Raw genomic sequence first — 20,678 nt, forward strand, 5'->3', positions numbered from 1 at the left:
TGGGTTCTCCCCATTTAATAACTGCTGCTCTCTTTGTAAATAAGTTAGTTAAACACGAATGGCATGATTCCTCTCAACTCTGAGATGCTATAATCCTTGGCTTCTTGGACCGACAGCACAGTCCCACTGCTGGGGTTTGCCCTTCCTCACCCCTTTGCGGATTCCACGCTGGGGCCTTGTCTTCTCTCTCCTCTCCCAAGCACTGGCCGCATCCAGGAGCCGAATAAAGCCTCGTTCTTTGTAAAGTCACTGCTGCCTGCACCAGCCTAATCGATCTATTTGTTCATAAGTTTCTGCAGCTTATACTTGCCACACACAGCCCACCACTCCGTTATGTTTGGCGGGGGAGGGGGGTGGTTCTGGTCCTGCCGTCAGCTCTTGTACCGTCTTTGGTCTTTGCTGCATCTCTTCCAATGGACTGTGAGCTCCTTCAGGGCAAGTGACTCCGGTAAGAGTGGCACTCACTGTGTGGATGGATGTGTCCTCCAGGGAAGAGGTGAAGGGCATGTTTAAAAGTCCTCAGGCGAAGTCCTTCTGAAGGTCCACGATTCACTGCACAGTCTGTGTACTGGAATCTGATGAAAATCTTCAAAGGCAATGGAGGGAATGAACAATTATGGAATTGCTACCACACGTTGGGTCCCAGATCAGGTTATTTTAAAAAACACCTCATTTGCTCTTCTAAATCTACCAGCCTCCCTCCAGTCTGTCCAGGTTCCAGGTAGACGAACATCCGGACAAGCTAGCAACCTGTCTTTAAGGTTCACTTGCCAATCCAAGCCTTTGCCACCTTTGTTTTTACCACGATCGCTGCAAATCCACTTACCGTGGGTGACTGTCAGATGTAATTCTAGTGGCTCCAAAAAGCATTTCACCTGTGTGGCCATCATCAGGGTGAACAGCAGGTTCGCCACACACGGGCTAAAAAGGGCTTTCTGACTTCAAACGTTGTACCGGGGTTTCTCGGCATGCATCCCGAGATCCAGATGTATGGAATGTAAACTGACAAAACACATCACGTGTGCTAAAGCGTGTTTTCACCTGCTGCGTGATCCTAGCCTTGCCGAGCCGTCGGGGACACCAAAGGTTTAAGTGAAAATCATGGGAGAAGACTGAACACTCCCCTTTTTCTGCAGAGTGAGGGAAGGGCATCACTATTTGGCCTTTGCAGGTGGACAGAGATGTAGCTGACTGCTTTGTCAGAGCCCAGACCTGCCCATTCTGTTGCTAAGCAAGGCTGCCACGGGTGCTGAGGATTAAGATGACCTCTTGGCTTTGCCAGCCGGCGAGCACACTCGGGTGCCTGGGCTTGCTGTGGATCTCACTGTCCTGATAATCACCCAAGCAGGTGACCGGTGGCAGTTGGAAAGCTTAGGCTCTACTGTGGTGACAAATAACCCCTAAATCTCAGTGCCTTAGCAAAGGCTGCTTTCTCACGCATGCTTGGGAGTGCCAGACTTACCCAATAGAAATACAAGGTGCCCAGTTAAATTTGAATTTCAGAAAGATAGCAAATGTTTTTTAGTATGAGTATGTTACAGGCAATATTCGGAAAGGTGTGTTTATGTAAAATTCAAATTTAACCGGGTGTCCTGTATTTTACTGAGCAGGCCGATTCCCACTGCATATTCACCATGGTTCATATGGAGCTCTGCTCACTTGGGTACCCAGTAAGAGCAAGAAGAGCATGCTGGAAGATCTTGCACTAGCAGCTCAGTGCTCCAGCCAGGAGGTGGTGCCTATAATTTTGCTTACAACTCATTGGCCAGAACTAGCCACATGAAGGGGCCCAAGAACAAGGGGTCAAGAAGCGCAGCGCTGCTATGCGCTGGAAAGTAGACAGAAGCTCACGCAAGGCAACGCCATGTCCTCTTGTCTGGAGGACGGCAGGAAGGAAGAAGAGGGCCCTCTCGTTGCACAAATGGTGTCCCGTCTATCCCCGCTGCTCTAACAAAGCACCACAGACGGGGTGCCTTATCGACAACAGAAATTTATTTCTCACAGTTCTGGAGGCCGGACTTCCGAGATCAGGGTGCCGGCCTGGCTGAGTTTTGGTGAGAACTTTCTTTCAGGTTTCATACTGCCAACTCCTCATCGGGTCCTCACATAGTGGAAAGCAGAGCAGAGAAGCAAGCTCTCTGATGACTCCTACAAAGGCACTGACCTCATTTTGGGGGCTCCACCCTCATGGCCTCATCTGAGTCTAATCTCATCCCAAAGGCCCACTTCCTGACACCTTCACATAACTGGTTGGGTTTCAACATATATGAATGGGGGGGGGGGTTAAACATTCAGTCCATAAAAATGGTATTTCCTTTTTCATTTTGCTCATTGTGGTCAATGGAAAGATGCCACCCCCTAGATGTCTCTGTTCCAGTCCCCCTAACCTGTGAATATGTTACTTCCCATCACAAAAGTTAATTTGTAGATGTGATTAAGTTAAAGCCCTTGAGATGGGGCAGTGACGCCGGGTTACCCAAGGGACCCAGTGTGACTATAGGGACCTTGAAGAGGGAAACAGGAGGGTCAGAGTCAGAGAAGGAGATGTGACAGTGGAAGTAGACACTGGGGTGACGTGATGTGCTTTGTCTAACACGCTGGGCAGTGTGTCCTGGATGCCCTGGATCGAGACAGTAGTTATGAATTAGAGTAATAAAGCCACCGAAGGAAGAAAAGGGGATTCGGAATATCTGGGGCCTCGTGACTCACCACCGCTGTGCTGGAGGTTGAGATTTGTGTTCATAAGGAGCAAGAAGTCATTTGTCCATAGAGCTGTTTCGAGAGAAAAGCCAGCGCAACAGAAGTAACATTTGATACTAGGAATCCTCAGGCGTGATTGCTGTGTGAGCCACGTCCTTCTGTAGGCCTCCATCCCTTACCCAGAGTGACACAAAGATGAATAAGCCCATCTCATCGAGTCACAAGGTTTGGAACAAATATTTGGCATGGTATAACTATGTCATAAATGAGTGCATGAAAAGCTTTTGAATGATTTTCATAAACTTTTATATCTCAGTTGAGCTTTTATGCGTGTAAATTTATCTGCAAACGGGAGATGGAGGGACACTGGTATATATTTTATTTTCTGTTATTGTTCAGCAGAAGCCCCCCCTACACCAGGACATCACAGACACCACTGGTAACGGGTGAAGTTCTGGAAAGTCCAGTTTTACTGTTCAGGCTTTTGACCAGGTCAATGCAAAGTGTAGACTTGTAATGCCACATCTTGACCTCCAGAGTCCTGTAGTTTCCAGTTCTTAGTTTCAGATGAGTCCTGTTTTTTTTTTTTTTTTAAATCTCATAACACCATTAAATAGCTCAGGGCTAAACACGCAGCTTAGACATGGTAGAGGTTTGGGGAGCTGTGAGAGGGAACAGAGTGGGGGAGCTGATACTGTTGCTGTCGTAGAAGCTCCATCCAAAGAGGGCTCTGAGGAATTTTCTCCTGGAGAGCACCACTGAGAACAAGGCAGCATCTGCCGGCGGGGGTGGGGTGGGGGGGGCGGTGGACAGAGGACGAAGGAGAAGGGGCCAGTCGGCAAGCACAGGATGCATCGTCAGAGCCCCTGAGCTGGAGAAGATTTGCTTAGTGCTGACTCACGGATGTCTGCACAGGCATCAGTGGGGTTTCTTTCCCTCGGGAGGAAAATTCAGCATGTGAGGGCTTCGTTTTCAGTCTCAATGGGAGAACATCCTCTACCCCGCTGATGCAAACCAGAAACGGAGCTTTCTCTGAGTAACACAGCTTCCTGTCTTCTCTGTCCTTCAAGAAACACCTGCCCGACTTTCCCTCACCTCTTCTCTTCCTCATGTGTCCTCGCCTGTTTGGAAACGATACCTACTTCAAATGTCTGTGCCCTGACGTGACTTCCTGACTCAAGGGGTGCATATAGTCAACAGATGCTCATTCGTTCGCTCCAGAGATGCTGGGTGCCTACCAGGAACAAAGAGATAAAAAAATCACATTTCCATCGCAAGAGACTTCTCCTTTATTTACGATTCCACAGTATTTATCATGGTATCCTCTTTCTGAGCTATGTCCACTTATTTGACGTATTTCTTACTTTCCCCTTTCCAAAACTTGGCATTATGGCCAAATGAAACCATATCCTAGTGGCAGCAATTAGGAGCGAGGGTGATGTCACTAACAGCAGCATTTGCGGAGGCCTTACCTTGGGCCAAGTGCAGAGTCAGGCATTTTATGGGTTTGAACCCACCTGATTCTCTCATGGACCTGATGACCTCACAAACCAGGTTGCTCTGATGCAGCCCGGTCAAGCCGTTCCTGGCAGGCATAAGCCTTTTCTTCTTCCTGGGGCGCACTTCCGAAAGAGAGAACGGAACCCTAGGTGCCCACTGAGAGTCAGATCGAAAGAACGCCCTGGTCTGGGCAAAGCCTTTCTGGCTGCCACTTGGGTGGTAGTGGGCTGCCTGTGGGACATGTTCCGTGCCACACCCAACCTGTGGCCAGGTCACCACCCTGCAGGGTGCCAGCTGTGGATGGGCCTTCTGTTTAATGAAAAGCAGAGGAAAGGTCGAGTTTTGCATCGGAATAAAACAGATACGGTGCATGGGGACACAAGGGCGAGGACAGGGACGACCTGCCACGAGGTTGCAGATGCCACAGGGTAGGGGCTCAAACCAGTTGACCTAAAGCGGTGAGGGGCTGGGATGGCCCAGCTGACACGTGACTCCATGTGGTCACTGGCACCTTGGGAGTTACTAATAAATAGTTTTTCATTTGCATGAAGAAAAAGAAAACAAATGAGAAACTATTCAATGAAGCAGGCTGGACAGAGTCCAGAGTCCTCCTTCTCTTCCTTAAACAGTTAAAAAAAAGTCACGCTCCTGTTCATCTGAGGAATCAGACCAGAAAGGATAAGATCAGCTCAGCGCCTCTGAGCTCCAAAGGGGCAGCTAATGTCCAGCTAGTATGAAGGGGGTAGGTGAACATTTCCCAAAGGCCGTTGACAGATATTAGCAGGCGTATAGGCCAAAAGGGGCCCCGTGGTCACCAAAGCATGAGAAACGCTGTCTGGAACAGTACAGTCTACGGCTGCCTTTCACATACTAACCCGCCCCACGAGGGTTCCAGAGGGGGTGTCAGATGTGGCACCACCAAAACCCATTTGAACGTGCAGTTCTTTTTTCTCAGAGCCCTGGGGTTTCCTGGAACAGTATCTGGGAAGCACTCTTCTACAGCCCGATTTTGACCGAAAAGAACGCACGCCTTTCAGGAGCTGTGTGTGCGCAGAAATTTACCATGCCCTCTCGAATAAGGGCAGAGGTGGAGAAATATTTAGCAAATGCAGACGCTAAGCATTTTGCTCAGCACCTTGGATGCTAAAGGGAGGTAACTGAAATCACACGAAAGTTCAAAAGCCTCGTTTGCGTACATGAGTCTAGTGCCAATTCATCTATTACTACACTTGAATAATACAGAATTTTATTCAGCACTAATAGTGTGGGTGTAATTATATGTTTTTCACACATGTGGAATTAATGGTACTAAATATAAAATAAGTAATCTGGAAAATTAGTCTTTAGGAGTTTTATCTCATATTCAATACAAAAGCATTAATGCAGTCGAATATTTCTCTTCCACAAGCAGGGCGAGTAATATTAATAAATACTGAAATGAAGATAAACGTCTCCCCCAGAACGTTCTATGCACTCAATTGGTTGAAGGTGCTGTTTCATAATTACATCAAATAAAAACTTGTGCAATTTAGTCCGGTGCGCACAGCCAAGTGATTAAAAAGTAATTTTTTTCCTTCTTTGAGTACATTCAACAAGCATTAAGTGAGCACTTACTGCGCGCTAGCTGTTGGACTAAATGGCTAGAAAAGATGCAGTAGTCACCTGATTATGCAGCCTGCCTTCTAGAATTTTTTAACCTTACGGTTGGGCAGGCGGGCATCTCAGTTATACAATTTCTGTTGTAGATAACATCACCTGTTTTGACTTAACTAAGAAGTTCAAGGGCAGGTCTGGCACCAGGTGTCGCTGAACCCAGGGCCTAGATTTTTGCTTAGTCCCTGGGCTCTGCAGGTCCTTCTTTTGCCCTAGTGGTGACAATAAGGCTTTAGAAGGTCTCACCTCTGCACTTTCAGTTTCAAGTAAAGACATCAACTACCAGCTGTTCTGGTAGTTCTTGCAGTTGGTCTGAGGCTCTCTATGATTGGACCAGCCTAGGTCACGTGTCCACCCCCTGAGCCAATCACTGAGACTGGGGTCCTTCTGCACAGTGATTGGTTGAGGCCTGAGTAGCCCCACCCAGAGCACTTGAATTGAGGGCTAGGAGAGCAAAAGGGGTTCCTGTGGGGAAGACCGGTGATGCATCTCCACTGCACACAGGGAGGCAGGCCTGGAAATAAATACTGTGGAAAACAGAGGGGAAGGTATAATAAGGGCCCAAGAGTCGGGCTGGGGGAGCCGGGAAGACTGAACGTGGCATTTGACATCTGTATGGAGTGTGGATCCTGAAGGAGTAAACATAATATCGGTGGCCTGAGAGAGGGAGAAAGTACCTCCCGACGAGGAAACAGAATCAGAAAAATTGCAGAGACAGGACATTGAAGGGTCTGAGAATTTCAGTAAGGTAATGTTTGGAAAGCCCGGAGAGATGGAGCAGGGGGGAGGTGGAAAAGATAGTTCAGGGTCAGATCACGGAAGGCCTCACTTGCCGTCAAAGGAGGCTCTTTCACAGCCATCTGTAAGGTTGCTAAAAACAAATGTGAAAGTGCTGAGTGTAACTTCCCAAACCGCCTTTCATCCCATTGCACTCATTAGCAGCGGTTTTCATGATGTCATTAAGCTTGTTGCTTTGAATCCACCTTTAAAAAAAATCCCCTAAACTTCTTCCTGTTAGAGAATAATGTTAATTGCGGAGTGTATATAAAAGAGGGTTCTATGGCCCATTGAGTTTATATAGATTGAAATGCTAAGTAGGCCTGAGCAGCCGCCTCAGTGGGGAGGGAGGGTCGGCGCTCATCAGCTTTATGTCCTCTTTCCTATTTACAGCCTCCCCCTTATGGGGCTGGGGAATGGGACAGAGTTCTCCTCGCAGCTTCCTAAAGAAAGACAAAGAAATAGCCCCTCACCCCACAACCTGTTTCATGCCCGAGGAACCTGTTTTGTTTGGCAAACTTTATTTGCTTCCTGAGATGTGGGCCGGGATGAAAATGACAGCGGCACACCTTTCTCTCGGGATCCCCTTTTGGAATCCTGTTGGTGACAGAAGTAGGATCCTGGCTTCTAGTGCGCCATTCATTCATTCATTCGTTCATTCCGCACGCACTGGAGATGTCCACAGTGCACCTGCACAGTCTCAGGCTCTTGGGACCTGCTGATGAGCCACACAGGCGGAGCCCTTGCTGTCACAGAGCTGGTCCTGCAGTTGGGGCACCAGATGGCCACAGGTGAGCAAACACTTGTGCTGTGTGGTGTTGGGTTTTGTCAAGTTTGCAGGGAAAGAGCAGGGCAAGGGGTGGAATGTGGGCGGGGCTGCTGTGTCAGGGGAATACCACGCGGGACCTGAATGAAGACAGTGGGTGGATTACTGTCTTCAGCAATACAGAGAGACCCAATAGGACGTGTGCAAACATATGTATCATGAGAGAATTGGCTCCTACAGTTATGAGACTGATAAGTCCCAAGGTCTGCAGCTGGCCAGCTGGACGCCCAGAAGAGCTGATGGAGTCATCCCCATGGGAGTCTGAAGGGCTGAGAACCAGGTGTAAGTTCCCATCCAAAAGCCAGCAGGCTCCAGACCTGGTAAAAGCTGATGGTTCAGGTTCAAGTCTGTAGGCGGGGGAAAAAGCTGATGTCCCAGCTCTGCAGTCGGGCAGGAGGAGTTTCCTCTTATTCCCCTTTTTGTTCTATTCAGGCCTTCACTGATGAGAGGAGGCCCACCCACTGTACTCCGTTTACCGATTCCACTGCTAATTCCATCAGGAAACACACTCATTAGGCACCCTCAGAATAATGTTTGACACACGACTGACCGGACACCCAGTCAAGTTGACATATAAACTCGCCACTGCAGGGGCAAGGCATGCAGGTGTGAGGCCCTGGAGGCAGAACCCTCTGAGGGAAGGTGGGAAACCAGCAGGCGCCCAGGCCCTGGGGCACGCCCTCCTTTGGTGTGCTGGAGGGCCAGCAAGGAGGCCAGCATGGCAGGGTGGTGCCAGGTGAGGCCCTGGAGGCAGTGGGGGAGGTGCCAGTCAGGAGGTCCTTGTGGACCAGGGGAAGGGGATTTTAGACTTCAGAAGGACTTGACCCTGGCCTTCTCTCTGCCCTGCATGCCCCCTTCAAACCTTGTCCTGGGAACTTGCAATACGTGAGGCCATTTAGTTACTTGGATGTCTGCTTTCTCCACTAGGTTTCAACCCTCAGGCCAGCCAGACTGATGACTCCTTTATCTCTGTGTCCCCAGCACCCTATAGGACACAGAGTAGGAGCTTAATGGGTATTTGTTGAGTAAACACAGTGAGTCTGTCTTTTGACAGGAGGTATCAAATCTGAATGAAAAAACGTATGGATTTCTCCCTTTCAAGGATTTCGCGATTGAATCCAAATCTCTAGTCAACTAAATTCAACAAACATTTGTTGCTTACCTTCATTATGCAAGGCATTGTGCTGGGTACCGGGGATTCGGGAACGAAAATAAAAACAGGCGCACAGCAAACACGCGATGATGCGCCAGTTCTCACACGGAGTCTTTTACACGTGTTAACTCTCGGCTCTGTCTCTCAATAACCCTCGGAAGCAGGTCACATAGAACTGTGGTCCCGGCATGAGCTCGGGGGCTTGGGGCAGGAAATGACCAAAGGCACTGTCCAAAAAGAAGCGTGGATTCACACTCGGTTGTTCAGACTCGAAAGCTGGGCCTCCATCGTGGTCAGGGAGTGGGCTGTGGGATAGCGGTGAGGGGCGGGCTGGGGGTACAGTGGGTATCACCAATCACAGTGGGAGTCAGACTATCACAGAAGCCCGGCAGGAGCCTAACTGTGTGGCAGGCATCACTCCAGGGACTGCGCAGGTCACACCTGGAAATGGCTTCTTAAGGAATCAAGCGTCTGTGTTGGGCCTTGCGGGTGCAAGGGTGATGAGAATGTGCAGGCCCAGGGCGCAGCAGGTTGCTGGGAACCAGGATGCTCTGAGGTCCCTCTGCTGCCGATCTCCGTCTCCTCCCTCCTCCGGATCCACACCCTCTTCTCACCTGAGGCCAGCATGCCCACGGCCTCTGCTCTGTTTGTCTTGATGTCTAATCTCTCCCTAATTTCATGAAGGCACAAAATAGCTTTATTATTATTAATAGCTTTATTATGACAAGAACAGCCTAACTTCCCCACCTGCAGCTCCACGCACCTTCCAGATTTCCAGTCCATCTTAGCCCTCACCTGGGCTCCAGTGGCTAAGAGCCTCTGGCTGAAACTTCTCAGTGGACGCATCCACTTCCTGTCCTAGTGAACTGCTGGGGACGCTCGGACAGAGACAGGTGTAGAGATGGCTGTCGCCACGCAGGCACCACGAGCAACTGGCTTCACGGAAGGCGTTTCTTTGTGTATCTCTTCCACCCACGCCGTCCTGTTTGTGGGCAATTCTTCTGGAGGACGCCACCCCTGCATCCTGGAGGCAGCCCTGCCCACCTCAGCACCTGGGACCCAGCCCCAGGCCAGGGCGTGGGGGCCCTCAGTTGCTTTCCGGGGGCCTGGTGCCCAGCCTGCAGAGTCTTCCTAACCAGCAGCCCAGCCATTTATAGTAAGAGATTATCTCCGTCCTCTCTGAGATGTGGCATTTAAAGCTAATGTACCGGGTCGGGGCTTGTTTTAGTTGCAAAGGCCAGAAAAACTCAGAACAGTTTAAGAAGAAAAAAAATAGAAAATTTATTGGCAGTAGGAAGCAATTCCAAAGTGATAAGCAAACATCAGACAGACACTCATATGTACACACACATGTGCACATATATGCAGACATGCACACGTCCGTGGGGACGGTCCTTGCAGGTTATGATAGCATGACATTGGCAACTGGCTAAGTGCTTAACAGCCATGGGTATTGCAAATTAATCGCTGCATATCTATGTAATCAAATGTAGTTATTAACACCACATTTTGAGAGATAATCGTAGCTAATATTAACGAGGGGAGCCCCCATTCTAATGTTTATGGCTCACTTGCTATGTCTCAGGCACTGTTCTAAAATAACTCCTTCAATTTAGAATTTTTAAGAACATGTAGGATGTTACAAAAAGCTCACATTATACTGCTCAGGGGAAAAATTTCGAACACAGAATTGTTTTCACACAGTGAGCCCAGATTTGTCATATATCTTTATTACATCTATTACATATTAAGTATACATATAAAAAAATAAACCAACATATTTATATCTGAGGGATTGTATCGGGTATTTAGATAAGCAGGGTATTTTATTTTTCTTTACTGTTTTCTTCCGTGTTTTATAAATTGTCTCTCATGAACTACAGCATAGTGTTTCGATTCTGTTTAGGTAAAAGTTGGGGGGGCAGTTTTTTGGGTTGACTTGAGAAGTAACAGAAGAGGAGGAGAGAAACGAGCTTAACAGCAGTTTGGGCTACAGCACGGAAGGCCCAGAAGGTCAGGTCCGGGAGAGTTGTTAGAACCATGGGGAGCCATTGGGTGTTTGTGAGAGAGTCCGTGACAAACTCAGAGTGGACATGGCCCTTGGGGACTGCAGTGAGCATGCAGCCCCTCTGGGGCAGGGAGACCTGACGCGGAGGAAAGGCCTTGGGTAGAGAAATAGTAGACAGGGCGCAGGGTCCGGCAAAGGGCGTGGAGAAGGTGGAATCTGCAGGAACAGCTGTCAGAGTTAATTAGATGAGAGAATTAAGGAGGCAGGGGCCAGGATGCCCTCAGGGGTCCCTGAGGGGGAGACGGAGAAGCCCCACGGAGGCACGTGACCTGTGAGCAGAGGGTCTTCGGGCCTCTCTGGTGTTTACTGCCTTCCCTCTTATTTCTCTGTGGCCGTCAAGGTAAAGCGTTCTGACTCTGCATTTCCAGACCCAGTGTGGTTTTCTGTGGAGGACCATTGCAGAATCTCCAGAAACTTCTCCATTGACGTCACATCTCCCGGTCTGTGATGAGCTCTCCGTGGGTGAGATCATGTGATGTTATTCCCAGCCTGGGAGCAGGTAACAGTGGCCACGTGCTCACCCAGCTGAAGGCATGACTCATGCTCTCGGGGTCTGGGGTTTGCGCATTTGGAAAAGAGAAAAACAATCACTTTCTTTCTAGATGAATGTTTTTGCAAATGACACAGCAAATTTCACCCCGTCGCAGAGATGGTGAGAATGCTAGTGTGTGAAGAGAGAAGATTCCATGAGCTCCAGGAGGCAAAAGCCACCTCCACCCTCAGCTTTGTGACCTAGAGAAGGGGTCAACAGGGGTGCCTCTTCGTCGCCGTGAGGATTAAATGCGTCAGCACCTGTAAAAGAATTGCAGCTCTGTCTGCATGTTCCCAGGACCCGCCAGATACCAGTTCTTGCTGCGATTGTTGTCATAAGCGTTCATTACCGTTACTCTCAGCTGAACGCATTTTTCCCTTCGTCTCCAAAGCCTTCTGTGAACACTCTCATCCGCAGATACCTTTCTGCATGATGAGCTGATATCACGCTTAATAAATGCCACTAGTAAGCTGTGCCGTCCACTCTCAATCAGTTTTTAATTAATGCACTCGGAGTCCCAGTCCAGGTGACAGAAGACAGAGCAGAGCCTTTGCAAACCCCGGTGGGGGTGCTCGCTCTTCCCCCACCCCACCCCTGGCTCTGGGAGTTCAGGCTGCGTCATTCACCTTCTCCAAGCGTGCGCCCGCCTGCCTCCTCACATAGCAGCCTTGAGAGAATTAAAGAGAGGAAGGCTTTTTCAGCACCTGGCATGATGCCCCGACACAAAGAAAGTACTCACTAAATGTTTATTGAATTTTAAAATAATTGTGATTGATGGCCACTGGCATCATCATTTTGCATATTGTCTCAGAAAGCCCTAAACGTGAATGCTTCTTGGCACTGTAGATTCAGATAATTTATCCTCTCTATTACGACTCCTGGCTGGCGGGCAGAGACAGTTGCCCCTGTGCCTTTCTGGGCAGGGATCTGGAGTCCCCAAGTTTTTCCCCTGTCCATAAATCAATCTGTTGGAGGCCACTGAGGGGCGGGGACGTCGCTGCAGTTGAGGTCCCGAGCCTCGTGTTGACCTCCCGCCTGCGCACCTAGAATTCTATCTCTGTGGCCTTGAGCAAGTCACATCTTGTCTCTGGGATGAGATATTTACCCTTGTTTTAAAAAAAAAGGTGTCTTGCCAATTTCAAAGGGATATATGAAAATTACAAAGAGATACGTACAGGAAATTGCTTTATAAACTCTAAAGCACTGTGCCAACAGAAGCTTGTTTTTACTCGTACACAGAAACAATATTTTACTTTCTTACTGTAGATGTGAGATTAAGGGCCAAAAGTAAATTTGCACCTTTTCCATACGATTGTTCAGTACATGCACAGTTCGGTTGGAGCACATTAAAGGAAGGATTTATTAGCAAACTCTGACCTGATTTAATGGATTCGGTCATATACTCAGCAAACATTTAGAGAGAGTCTATCCATTCAAGGCACTGGGCTCACTGTTGAGGAGAAAGGCACAAATAAGACAAGTGCCCCCACCCTCAAGAATACACCGTTATGTTCAAAACGCTAAAAAGAAATTTAAAAAAAACAGAGGTTGGCCAGTTCCCATTTCTACACACACGATGAACTGCTTTCTGTTTTTATGAGGGTAGGGTGACCCCCTCGGCTACTTCCGTGGCTCGCCCATGAGTAAAAAAGTCTGTCGTAGCCCTCTGGTTCTGAAACACCCTGTAATGACAGGGCTTCTCTCTGCACTTTTGCCTGATGTCCTATTTGCCAGCAGAACCTCCCCCAATAGTTATTCATGTAATTCTATTAATATGATCTCAATCACCATATGGCGGTGTGATAACCAATTACATTGTGGTAACCAGCCGACTTAGGAGAATTACATTGTGTCTTCCCAGCCCAAGACGGCACCCTCATTAAGAAGATCCCCCAAGTAATGGGTTCTCCAGTCCCTTCTCCGTGAGATTTATTTTTCCCAATTATTTAATCAGGATATTCTGAGAGCTACTCAAAAGACAAAGTGTCCAAAAAAAAAAAAAGGTTGGGATATTTATTTTCCTTTTTTTCCCCCCTATGTGAAATGTACAATGTATGCAGCGTTGGCCCACATCTCGCTAAATGCAAGGCTTACGCGGCATTTTTTTGTTGTTTTTGTTAATTAGGGTAGGAGACGCACAGCTCGATCCTTGCTGAAACAAAACATCAAACTTCGCTCAAACCAGTGCAAAGCACATATATTTATTTTAAGCTCCAAAGCAAGTAGTTTGTCTCATTTTAAAACTCCCGACAGTGATGTAAAAACGTGTAACACAGCACACTGCGTCCCTCTCTAGGACCCTGTGTAAAAAAACAGCTTCCTTTCCCCCACCAAAGAATTACATTCGGCAGGCACCACGTGTCAAAACACAATTGTGATTGTGTAGCACAATATTTCATAAATCTGGAAATGTTTAAAAAACCCATTGTATTTCAAAGCTTCCCAAGTCATTTCCTGGGTTAGCATTTTTTTTTTCTGTACTAAGCCTGACTTTTTTTTCCTTTCTGATTTCCATATTCCCCAATAATTATTAAGCATTCGTATCTCCCAGGCAGGCATCTCCGATGTAGACGCTGGTGGGAGTGGTGGCCGTAATTCTTGCGAATTATTACATTTAAAAATCTTGTGTTAAAACATGTTACCAAGCTTCCTGAAGTTAGCAGATGGCCTCTAGAAAGCTCATTTTAATTTTTCAAGTACGTAAGTATAATAACCCGCACTACATGCACTCAACAATAGAGTGTGCTTGCTGAGTGGGGCTGTTCACAGTTTCCCGTGGGTACCTGTGAAGACGGGTGTACCACTGTGTAGACCCATGTGCATCGGCAGGACAGTCTGAGGATCAAAATAGGTGATTGAAATGGCCAAGTTGAAAAAAAAAATTGGAAGCAACAGTAGCGAAAAAGCCAAGGAATGGAAGAATGATTCCATCCCCAGAATGGAAAAGTTTGCAAAATCCATTTAATAGAACTGAATATCAGAACATTTTAACTTTTTCAAAGTTTTCAACATTAAACAATTAGGATGAAATGCAATTAGGCAGCACATTGCAGAGGATGGTCACTTTTTGCATGTCATGTGGCTTTAAAAACAAGTCAGATAAATGATGATGCCATTAAAACTGAACTAATTAAAGAAAGCTTCTTTTAAGAACTCATTAACTGCAACCTCATTTGCATAATGATGCATATTAATTAAGTTTTAATGAATCTGAATTTGCACCAAGCCTATTCATGTTGGCTTTGAAACAAATTGAACAAATTAGTTAAAAGCTTTTTGGAATCTACTTTTCACACCAAACAGGATATGAATGCAATCATCTCCACAAAAAAGAAATATTTTTCCTTTAATTTAATTCAAAGGTAGGCAGGCCCATCTATTAATTATTTTTAAATGCAATGTTTTTCACCTTTTCTTTGGAAAATCAACAATATTACTTAGTCTTCGATGGGAAATATTACAAATGTAGGTTGTGGGAAAAATTAGTACGGCCGGTTTATTGGCAGTAAGTTGGAGATATTTGACTTTAGGGTACATTTGGTTTATTTCATAGCGGGGGCAGACCTTGCGGAGGCAACCTCGGAACACGAGCAGCACTGCAACTGACATGAGATGTCGAAAGGGGGGGTGGCAGGTCTTGTTTTCCGGGGGTACGGGCAGCGACCTGACATGGCTGGTGCCCCATTCATGTCTGAGTCTGATTCTACCTCATCGTAAATCTCCTAAGCAGCACAGAAAAAAAAAATTAAGCATTTACAGAACATGTGTTCTTTTCCTCCGGATTTGTGCAAATTCGAATTTTTTTTATACCCAAGGAGCAGAATTCCATTTGAACAAGTTTGCGCTCTGCTCATAATAAAAACAAGAATTACCGCAGCGGCAGTATTGATTTGCTCATACTCCATTGTGTCTTCATCAAGAATGAAGAGATTTATGTAATTACCGCTCCAGCTTTTGTTGTTGGAAAGCACTTTTTTTGTAAGTCAGCATATACAAAGGATGGAGACGCTTTTATTGTGGCGATTACAAGATCACGTCTCCCCCCTTGTTAAAACGTTTTCTCCGATAGGGGCTTTGGAAAGGTCGACAATTAAGATGATGCTGTGTACTGGAAAGGCACATTTAAAAAATGTAGTTACAGGTATTCTCTTGCAGGGTTTTTTTTTTTTTCAGCCCATTTATCCCTTCACCTTCATCCTCTTTTATGCCTCCTCGGCGTTCGGTTCCCAGAGAAGCGTTCCCACGCACCGGGCGATGCGGGAGAAATTCCCCGGGAGCCAAAGAGCCTGAAAGCTTTCAGATGTAGCGGGGCAACACAGCAACACTCTGGATTCTTCTCTCCTAATCACATTGCTCTCGTCGGAATTTACTTGTGCTTGGGTCAGTGATCACTTTGGACTCTTTTAGAGAAAAATAAAATTAGAATCAGCTCTCAGCTGCCCTACTTCACCCGTGGACTGGTCCAGCTTGCACCCGATTTAAACTACCTGGCTCTGCTTGCAGGTTGCCCGGCTCTGCTTGGAGGCTTCCCTGGAGCCAATGCTGTGCCATGTGGGAAACAAAGTCCCACTGCTGCACGATAAAATGCTGCAAGCCCACCGGCCCCTTTCCCCTGGCTCCCTGCAAGCCGGCCCAGACTCTCTCTCCTGCAAGGACGAGGGTCTGCCCTGCGTCAGAACAGGAAGCAGAAGCAAGAATCGAATGTGCAAAACAATGTTAAAAAAATACAACGATTCACAGATCATGTTGGGACTGATTTTAAGATTAATTCCTTTCCCATGCCCCATTTTTAATTAGAATAATCTCGCATCTCATTCCCTTCCATCACATTGGGCTGTAATGCGCCTTCTGATAGGAGTCTTAGGGCGCATCGGCCCTGGCTGCGAATGTTTGCGCCGTGACCCATTATGCTTTGAACAAAATATTGTTTCTATATTTTCTCCTCTCATTTCTATTATACTTCTGTAATGGGAAAGAGAGGGACGCTGTAAATTTATTATAAATACCATCTGATGTTCGCAGGGCAAGATGCTGCTTCCACATCACCCCGGAGAAAGGGGACTCTTTCCCAGAGGTTTAGGGCCCTGGGTGCGCCGGGGCGCAGGAGCCCCGCCCACGGGACCAGTAAACTAATAATAAAGGCCCTTGGAACTGTCCAGGAGGTCTGGGCAGGCTGATGTCATTCCAGAGGAGCTCGGCTTGATGGCTGTACTGCCCCCTAGCGGGGGCACTGCGGGAAGGGTCCTGGGGGACACACACCTGCTTTGTAGCCCTGACAATGACGTCCAGTTTTAATGTTTAAAGACCCCAAACAAAACAAAACAGCGCAGGGAAAAGGTTTCCAGTGGCTCCAACTGTCCCCCCCACCCCATCCACATGGTGCCTAATCAAACCCATTCCCTTTCAGAAGTCTAGTAAGGTAGCATTAAAAAAAAGAAAGAAAAGAAAAAGAAAGTGCAAATTTCGCGTGGAGAACTGGCTTCTTTGGGGGAACATTTTGACAGAAAGCGCCTTCCTTGGGGGAGGTCAGGAGTCATTGGTATTAAACGAGACAAGCTGGTAGCGCGGTGTTAATGGCCACAGCAAGCAGATGTTCCGTAATTAGGGGAGATGTGAATGACAAGACGTGAGAGGTACTGTACACGGGCGGGCTGGCGCAAAGCAGCTGCCGGTACGGCGTCCCCTGTCACGGGCGCACGCAAGTCAGACCAGCCCCGCGAGGCTGCCGGCACCGTGACAATTAGAAAAAATTGTATTTGATTAAAATAAGTAATATATCACACCGTGAAATTCCATCCCGCTCTGAGGCAGGAAGCAGGGCCTGGCTTTGCCTTGGTGAGAGTGAGCCGGAGGTCAGCCCAAGATGGAAATGAAGAGGTTGTCCTGGACCCGGGGTTTGAGTCGTCCTTTCATTTTGTTTTATTTTATTTTAGTTGATATTGAGAGCGAGGCCTTTATAAGAAGAGGGCCAGATGCCCTTTCTCTCCCGTGGTGGCCATATCTGTGTAGTCAGTCTCCAAGCGCTGTCTTTTTAATCTCCATCCCCATTGCCATTTCCGTGACCATCATTTGTTCTAGAGTAGTCCACAGCCTCCTTCTGGTTTTCCTGGCCTGGCCCGGGGAGCCTTGCCTAGCCACACCCACTCCCGCGGGACAGGTGGGGGCTGGTCTCCAGAGTCTGCAGGACCCTGTCTTCCCACAGCCCATCTGCCATGGGTACCTGTCCGAGTCCCTCTCAGCGCCGAGTCTGGGCGCTCACCCCAGCATGGTGCCAGACTCACAGCAAGCCCTCAGTGGTTGTGTCTCCGTGGGAGAGTGACAGAACCTATGCAGAATCCGTCACCAGTGTGCCTTGCCCACTCCCGGTGCTGAGGGTTCCAGGATCATGAAGACTTTGAGCCCCTTTACGCTGACACTGAAGAGCAAAATCAAAACATGTTCTCCCAGAGAAGCAGCCTGTTGTGATGGCAGCTAGAGAAGGGGCAAAGCCCGTTTTCTGAAGGGTTATTTGGTTTCTGAAGCAGCAATGCCTGTCGGCTTTGTCGGGTTGGGGCCCCCACGAGGGGCGGGGAGTCACCCTGAGCCAGTCCCTCCTGGATGAGACACCTGGCTCAGGGTGACTCTTGGCTTGGCTGACCCTGGGGGACCTTGGCTTCTCTGAGCCTCGGTCTCTTTTTTGCTGAAATGGTGACAGCAACACTCAACTCCAAGGTTGCATAGAGACAGGAAGGAGAGCGGGTGGGGAGGCTTTGCTACACCCCTGTTATGGCCGCTTGGCTTCATTTCATCAGATGAGATCATGGGCTTTGCAAACCAGGAAGCATTATGCAGGATTATTAAACTCCCGTGTCCTGGAAATCCAATAGGACCTGCTTACCTTGTGTTCACAATGTGCAGGAAGGCTAAGGGGAGGCGGCTGGACAGCTCTGACCGACTCTTCTGCATCCTGTCCTCCGTCCTTCAGGAGCACTGGCCCCTTTCTCTTTCTCCGCAGGCACAGGGTTCACGGTCCCATTGTACAGGTGAGGAAGGTGAGGCTCAGGGGGCTGCGGGGAGTCTCTCAGGGCCCCCCAGCTGGGAAGAGGGGCTCGGACGGGAGTCTGAGACTGTCTGACTCCAAACCCCTCTGTTTTTTAGGTGTGAGGCTGAGAATGTCACTGCCTGTCACCAGAGATGGAAATAAAGCATTTCTGGGAAGCGTTTCAAAACAACGAAGCACCCGCGAGAAGCCTGACCTCGGTACTTGGCCGGCTTTGTCTCTTTCTCCGCCTCCCTGGGTTTCTCCAGGTCGCTCAGTCTCAGTCCCAGTCCCCTTCTCTCCCTCACTCCCTCTTTATCTGTCTCTCCATCTCTCTCCCTTGATTTCTAATTTCCAAGCCTGTGAGCTATTACAGAGCGCATAATGACGGTTACACTTGTCTATAGCAATATTACTGTCTAGCTTATTGCTTTGTGAAGTACTTCGGGAGCCTTGGAAATGAAAGGTGTTATGTAAAATGGAAATCGATTCTAATTCTAAATAAACATCATTGCTTCGAGTTTCCTTGGATGGCATTGTTTCATGCTCAAGGAAGACAAATCAGAATTTCCTCCAAATGTTTAAAAGACATATTTGGGCACCCTGGTGTCTTGGGGCTTGTCACGAAGGGGTGAGATCTGAATCATATCTCAATATAGCCTTACAATTATATTTAATTGCACCTGGTAAAATGTGTCTTTGTTCATTATTTATGAAGGGAAATTATTTTCGTCCGTAGAAAAGATTGATACCACTTTAAGCTTATGTTCGGGTGATCAGTGATTAAGGGGCATTTATGCCCCTGATACGTGTCTCCATCAGTGACCACCTTCCAGAAATAGGGGAAGAAACTTCTCTGGGCAGCAGAACCAGCTCCCCGCGAGGCAGCATGCTCCTCCCCCTTGGCTGGCAGGCAGGGTAATTTACAAGGAAACGCTCGCACAGAAATGGGAGTTTGAATCATGCCTGTGGAAAAGACTCATCATCCCAAATCAGAAATGTCGTAAAAGTTAAAATGCCATATGAGTGTGTTCCCCCAGAAAGAAATAATTTTCTTTTCATTGAGAACACAGGAGGACATAATATACTTCTTGAAATTCCGATTTTCATAGCAAATGCAATTTACCCCTCCTTTGCTTCACTCATCTTTAAGAAAAAGTAACTGGATATTATGTCTATTTTATAGTTTCACGCAAAATCATCTTCCAAGTGCTTGTTTCCCTAAAAACACGCAACACCGTGTGGGGAAAAAGGACAATTTCATCCTTGGAAGGTGCGCTGGAAACTTCAGGCATGGGAAGTACCAGTGAGTTGGCTTGAATTTGCTGTGATAACTCAATCATGAGTCCATTTGCATCCACAAAAAGGCCCAGGATACCTGTGGGACTCGTGGCCTCAATTCATTTTTTCCCCCTCTTTCAATTTTATTTCTGGGTAAGTAATCTGAAGTGTCTGCTGGTCGTGGGGGCCCTGGAGGTGCCTCAGATAGAAGATGAATAAAGGTGTCATACTGGAATCTGAATGCATTACTAATACGGGTGACCCTCTATCAAACAGGTCTTCCTCACGTACAGATCCAGAATATTACTAGTTTTTCCCTTTTGCCAACCTCTGGTTGTCCTACCACTCATGTTTGAGTCTGTGAGCTGGGTGACGGATGGCTGGAGATGAAAGGGTTATCCCTAGAGAAGTAGAAGGGACATAGCCCCATGTGGACACTGTCCTGGCTTTGGAGTAGAGAGCAACCCTTGGGGACCAGTGCCCTCAGCACAGGAGGCAGGCAGGCAGCAGCCACATTGAACCTCTGCTGTAAGTGGAAGCCTGCCCGAACCTCATCTTCAAAATGGGTATAGCAGTCCTCCCCAGAAGGATGGCAGAGATGGCGAAATTATGGAGAAAGAGCCTGTCGTTTGCAGGGTCAACATGAATGATGTGGGCAGAGTTTGATCCAGGCAATATTGGCTATAATTTCCCAACAGTCCCTAAGGGCACATATATGACCTCCAATTGTCCTCCAAATGTTTGCTTCCTCCCCAACAGGTTTTTGCCCTTGTTGTGCCACTGAACAGGCGTTTTGCCCACATGGTAGAGGCCACTCATTGCCTTTCCTTCATTAATAGCATAATCTCAGATTTTAAATAGACACCCTCAGAATACAAAGCAACATCTTCTAGGTTTTCTTGCGATAGATCTGACCAATGATATTTGAGGGGACACAGAGAATAGCTATGGAGAAGATGCTGACTCAATTCAGTGGGAATGAGCTCTTCTGCTTTTCTTTTTTGTTGTCCTGGAACTTTGCTACGATGGCTGGAGTTCCAGCAGCTATTGTGGGCCATGAGGTGATATTATGTTGCAGATGGAAATATGGATAGAAGCCAGCACATCTGAAGATTTAGTGATTTCCTTACAACCTGACTTCTTTTCCATGAAGAATATGCCTTTACATGT

The sequence above is a fragment of the Desmodus rotundus genome, chromosome 7 (genome assembly GCF_022682495.2).
Source record: "Desmodus rotundus isolate HL8 chromosome 7, HLdesRot8A.1, whole genome shotgun sequence".
Taxonomy (NCBI): Eukaryota; Metazoa; Chordata; class Mammalia; order Chiroptera; family Phyllostomidae; genus Desmodus; species Desmodus rotundus.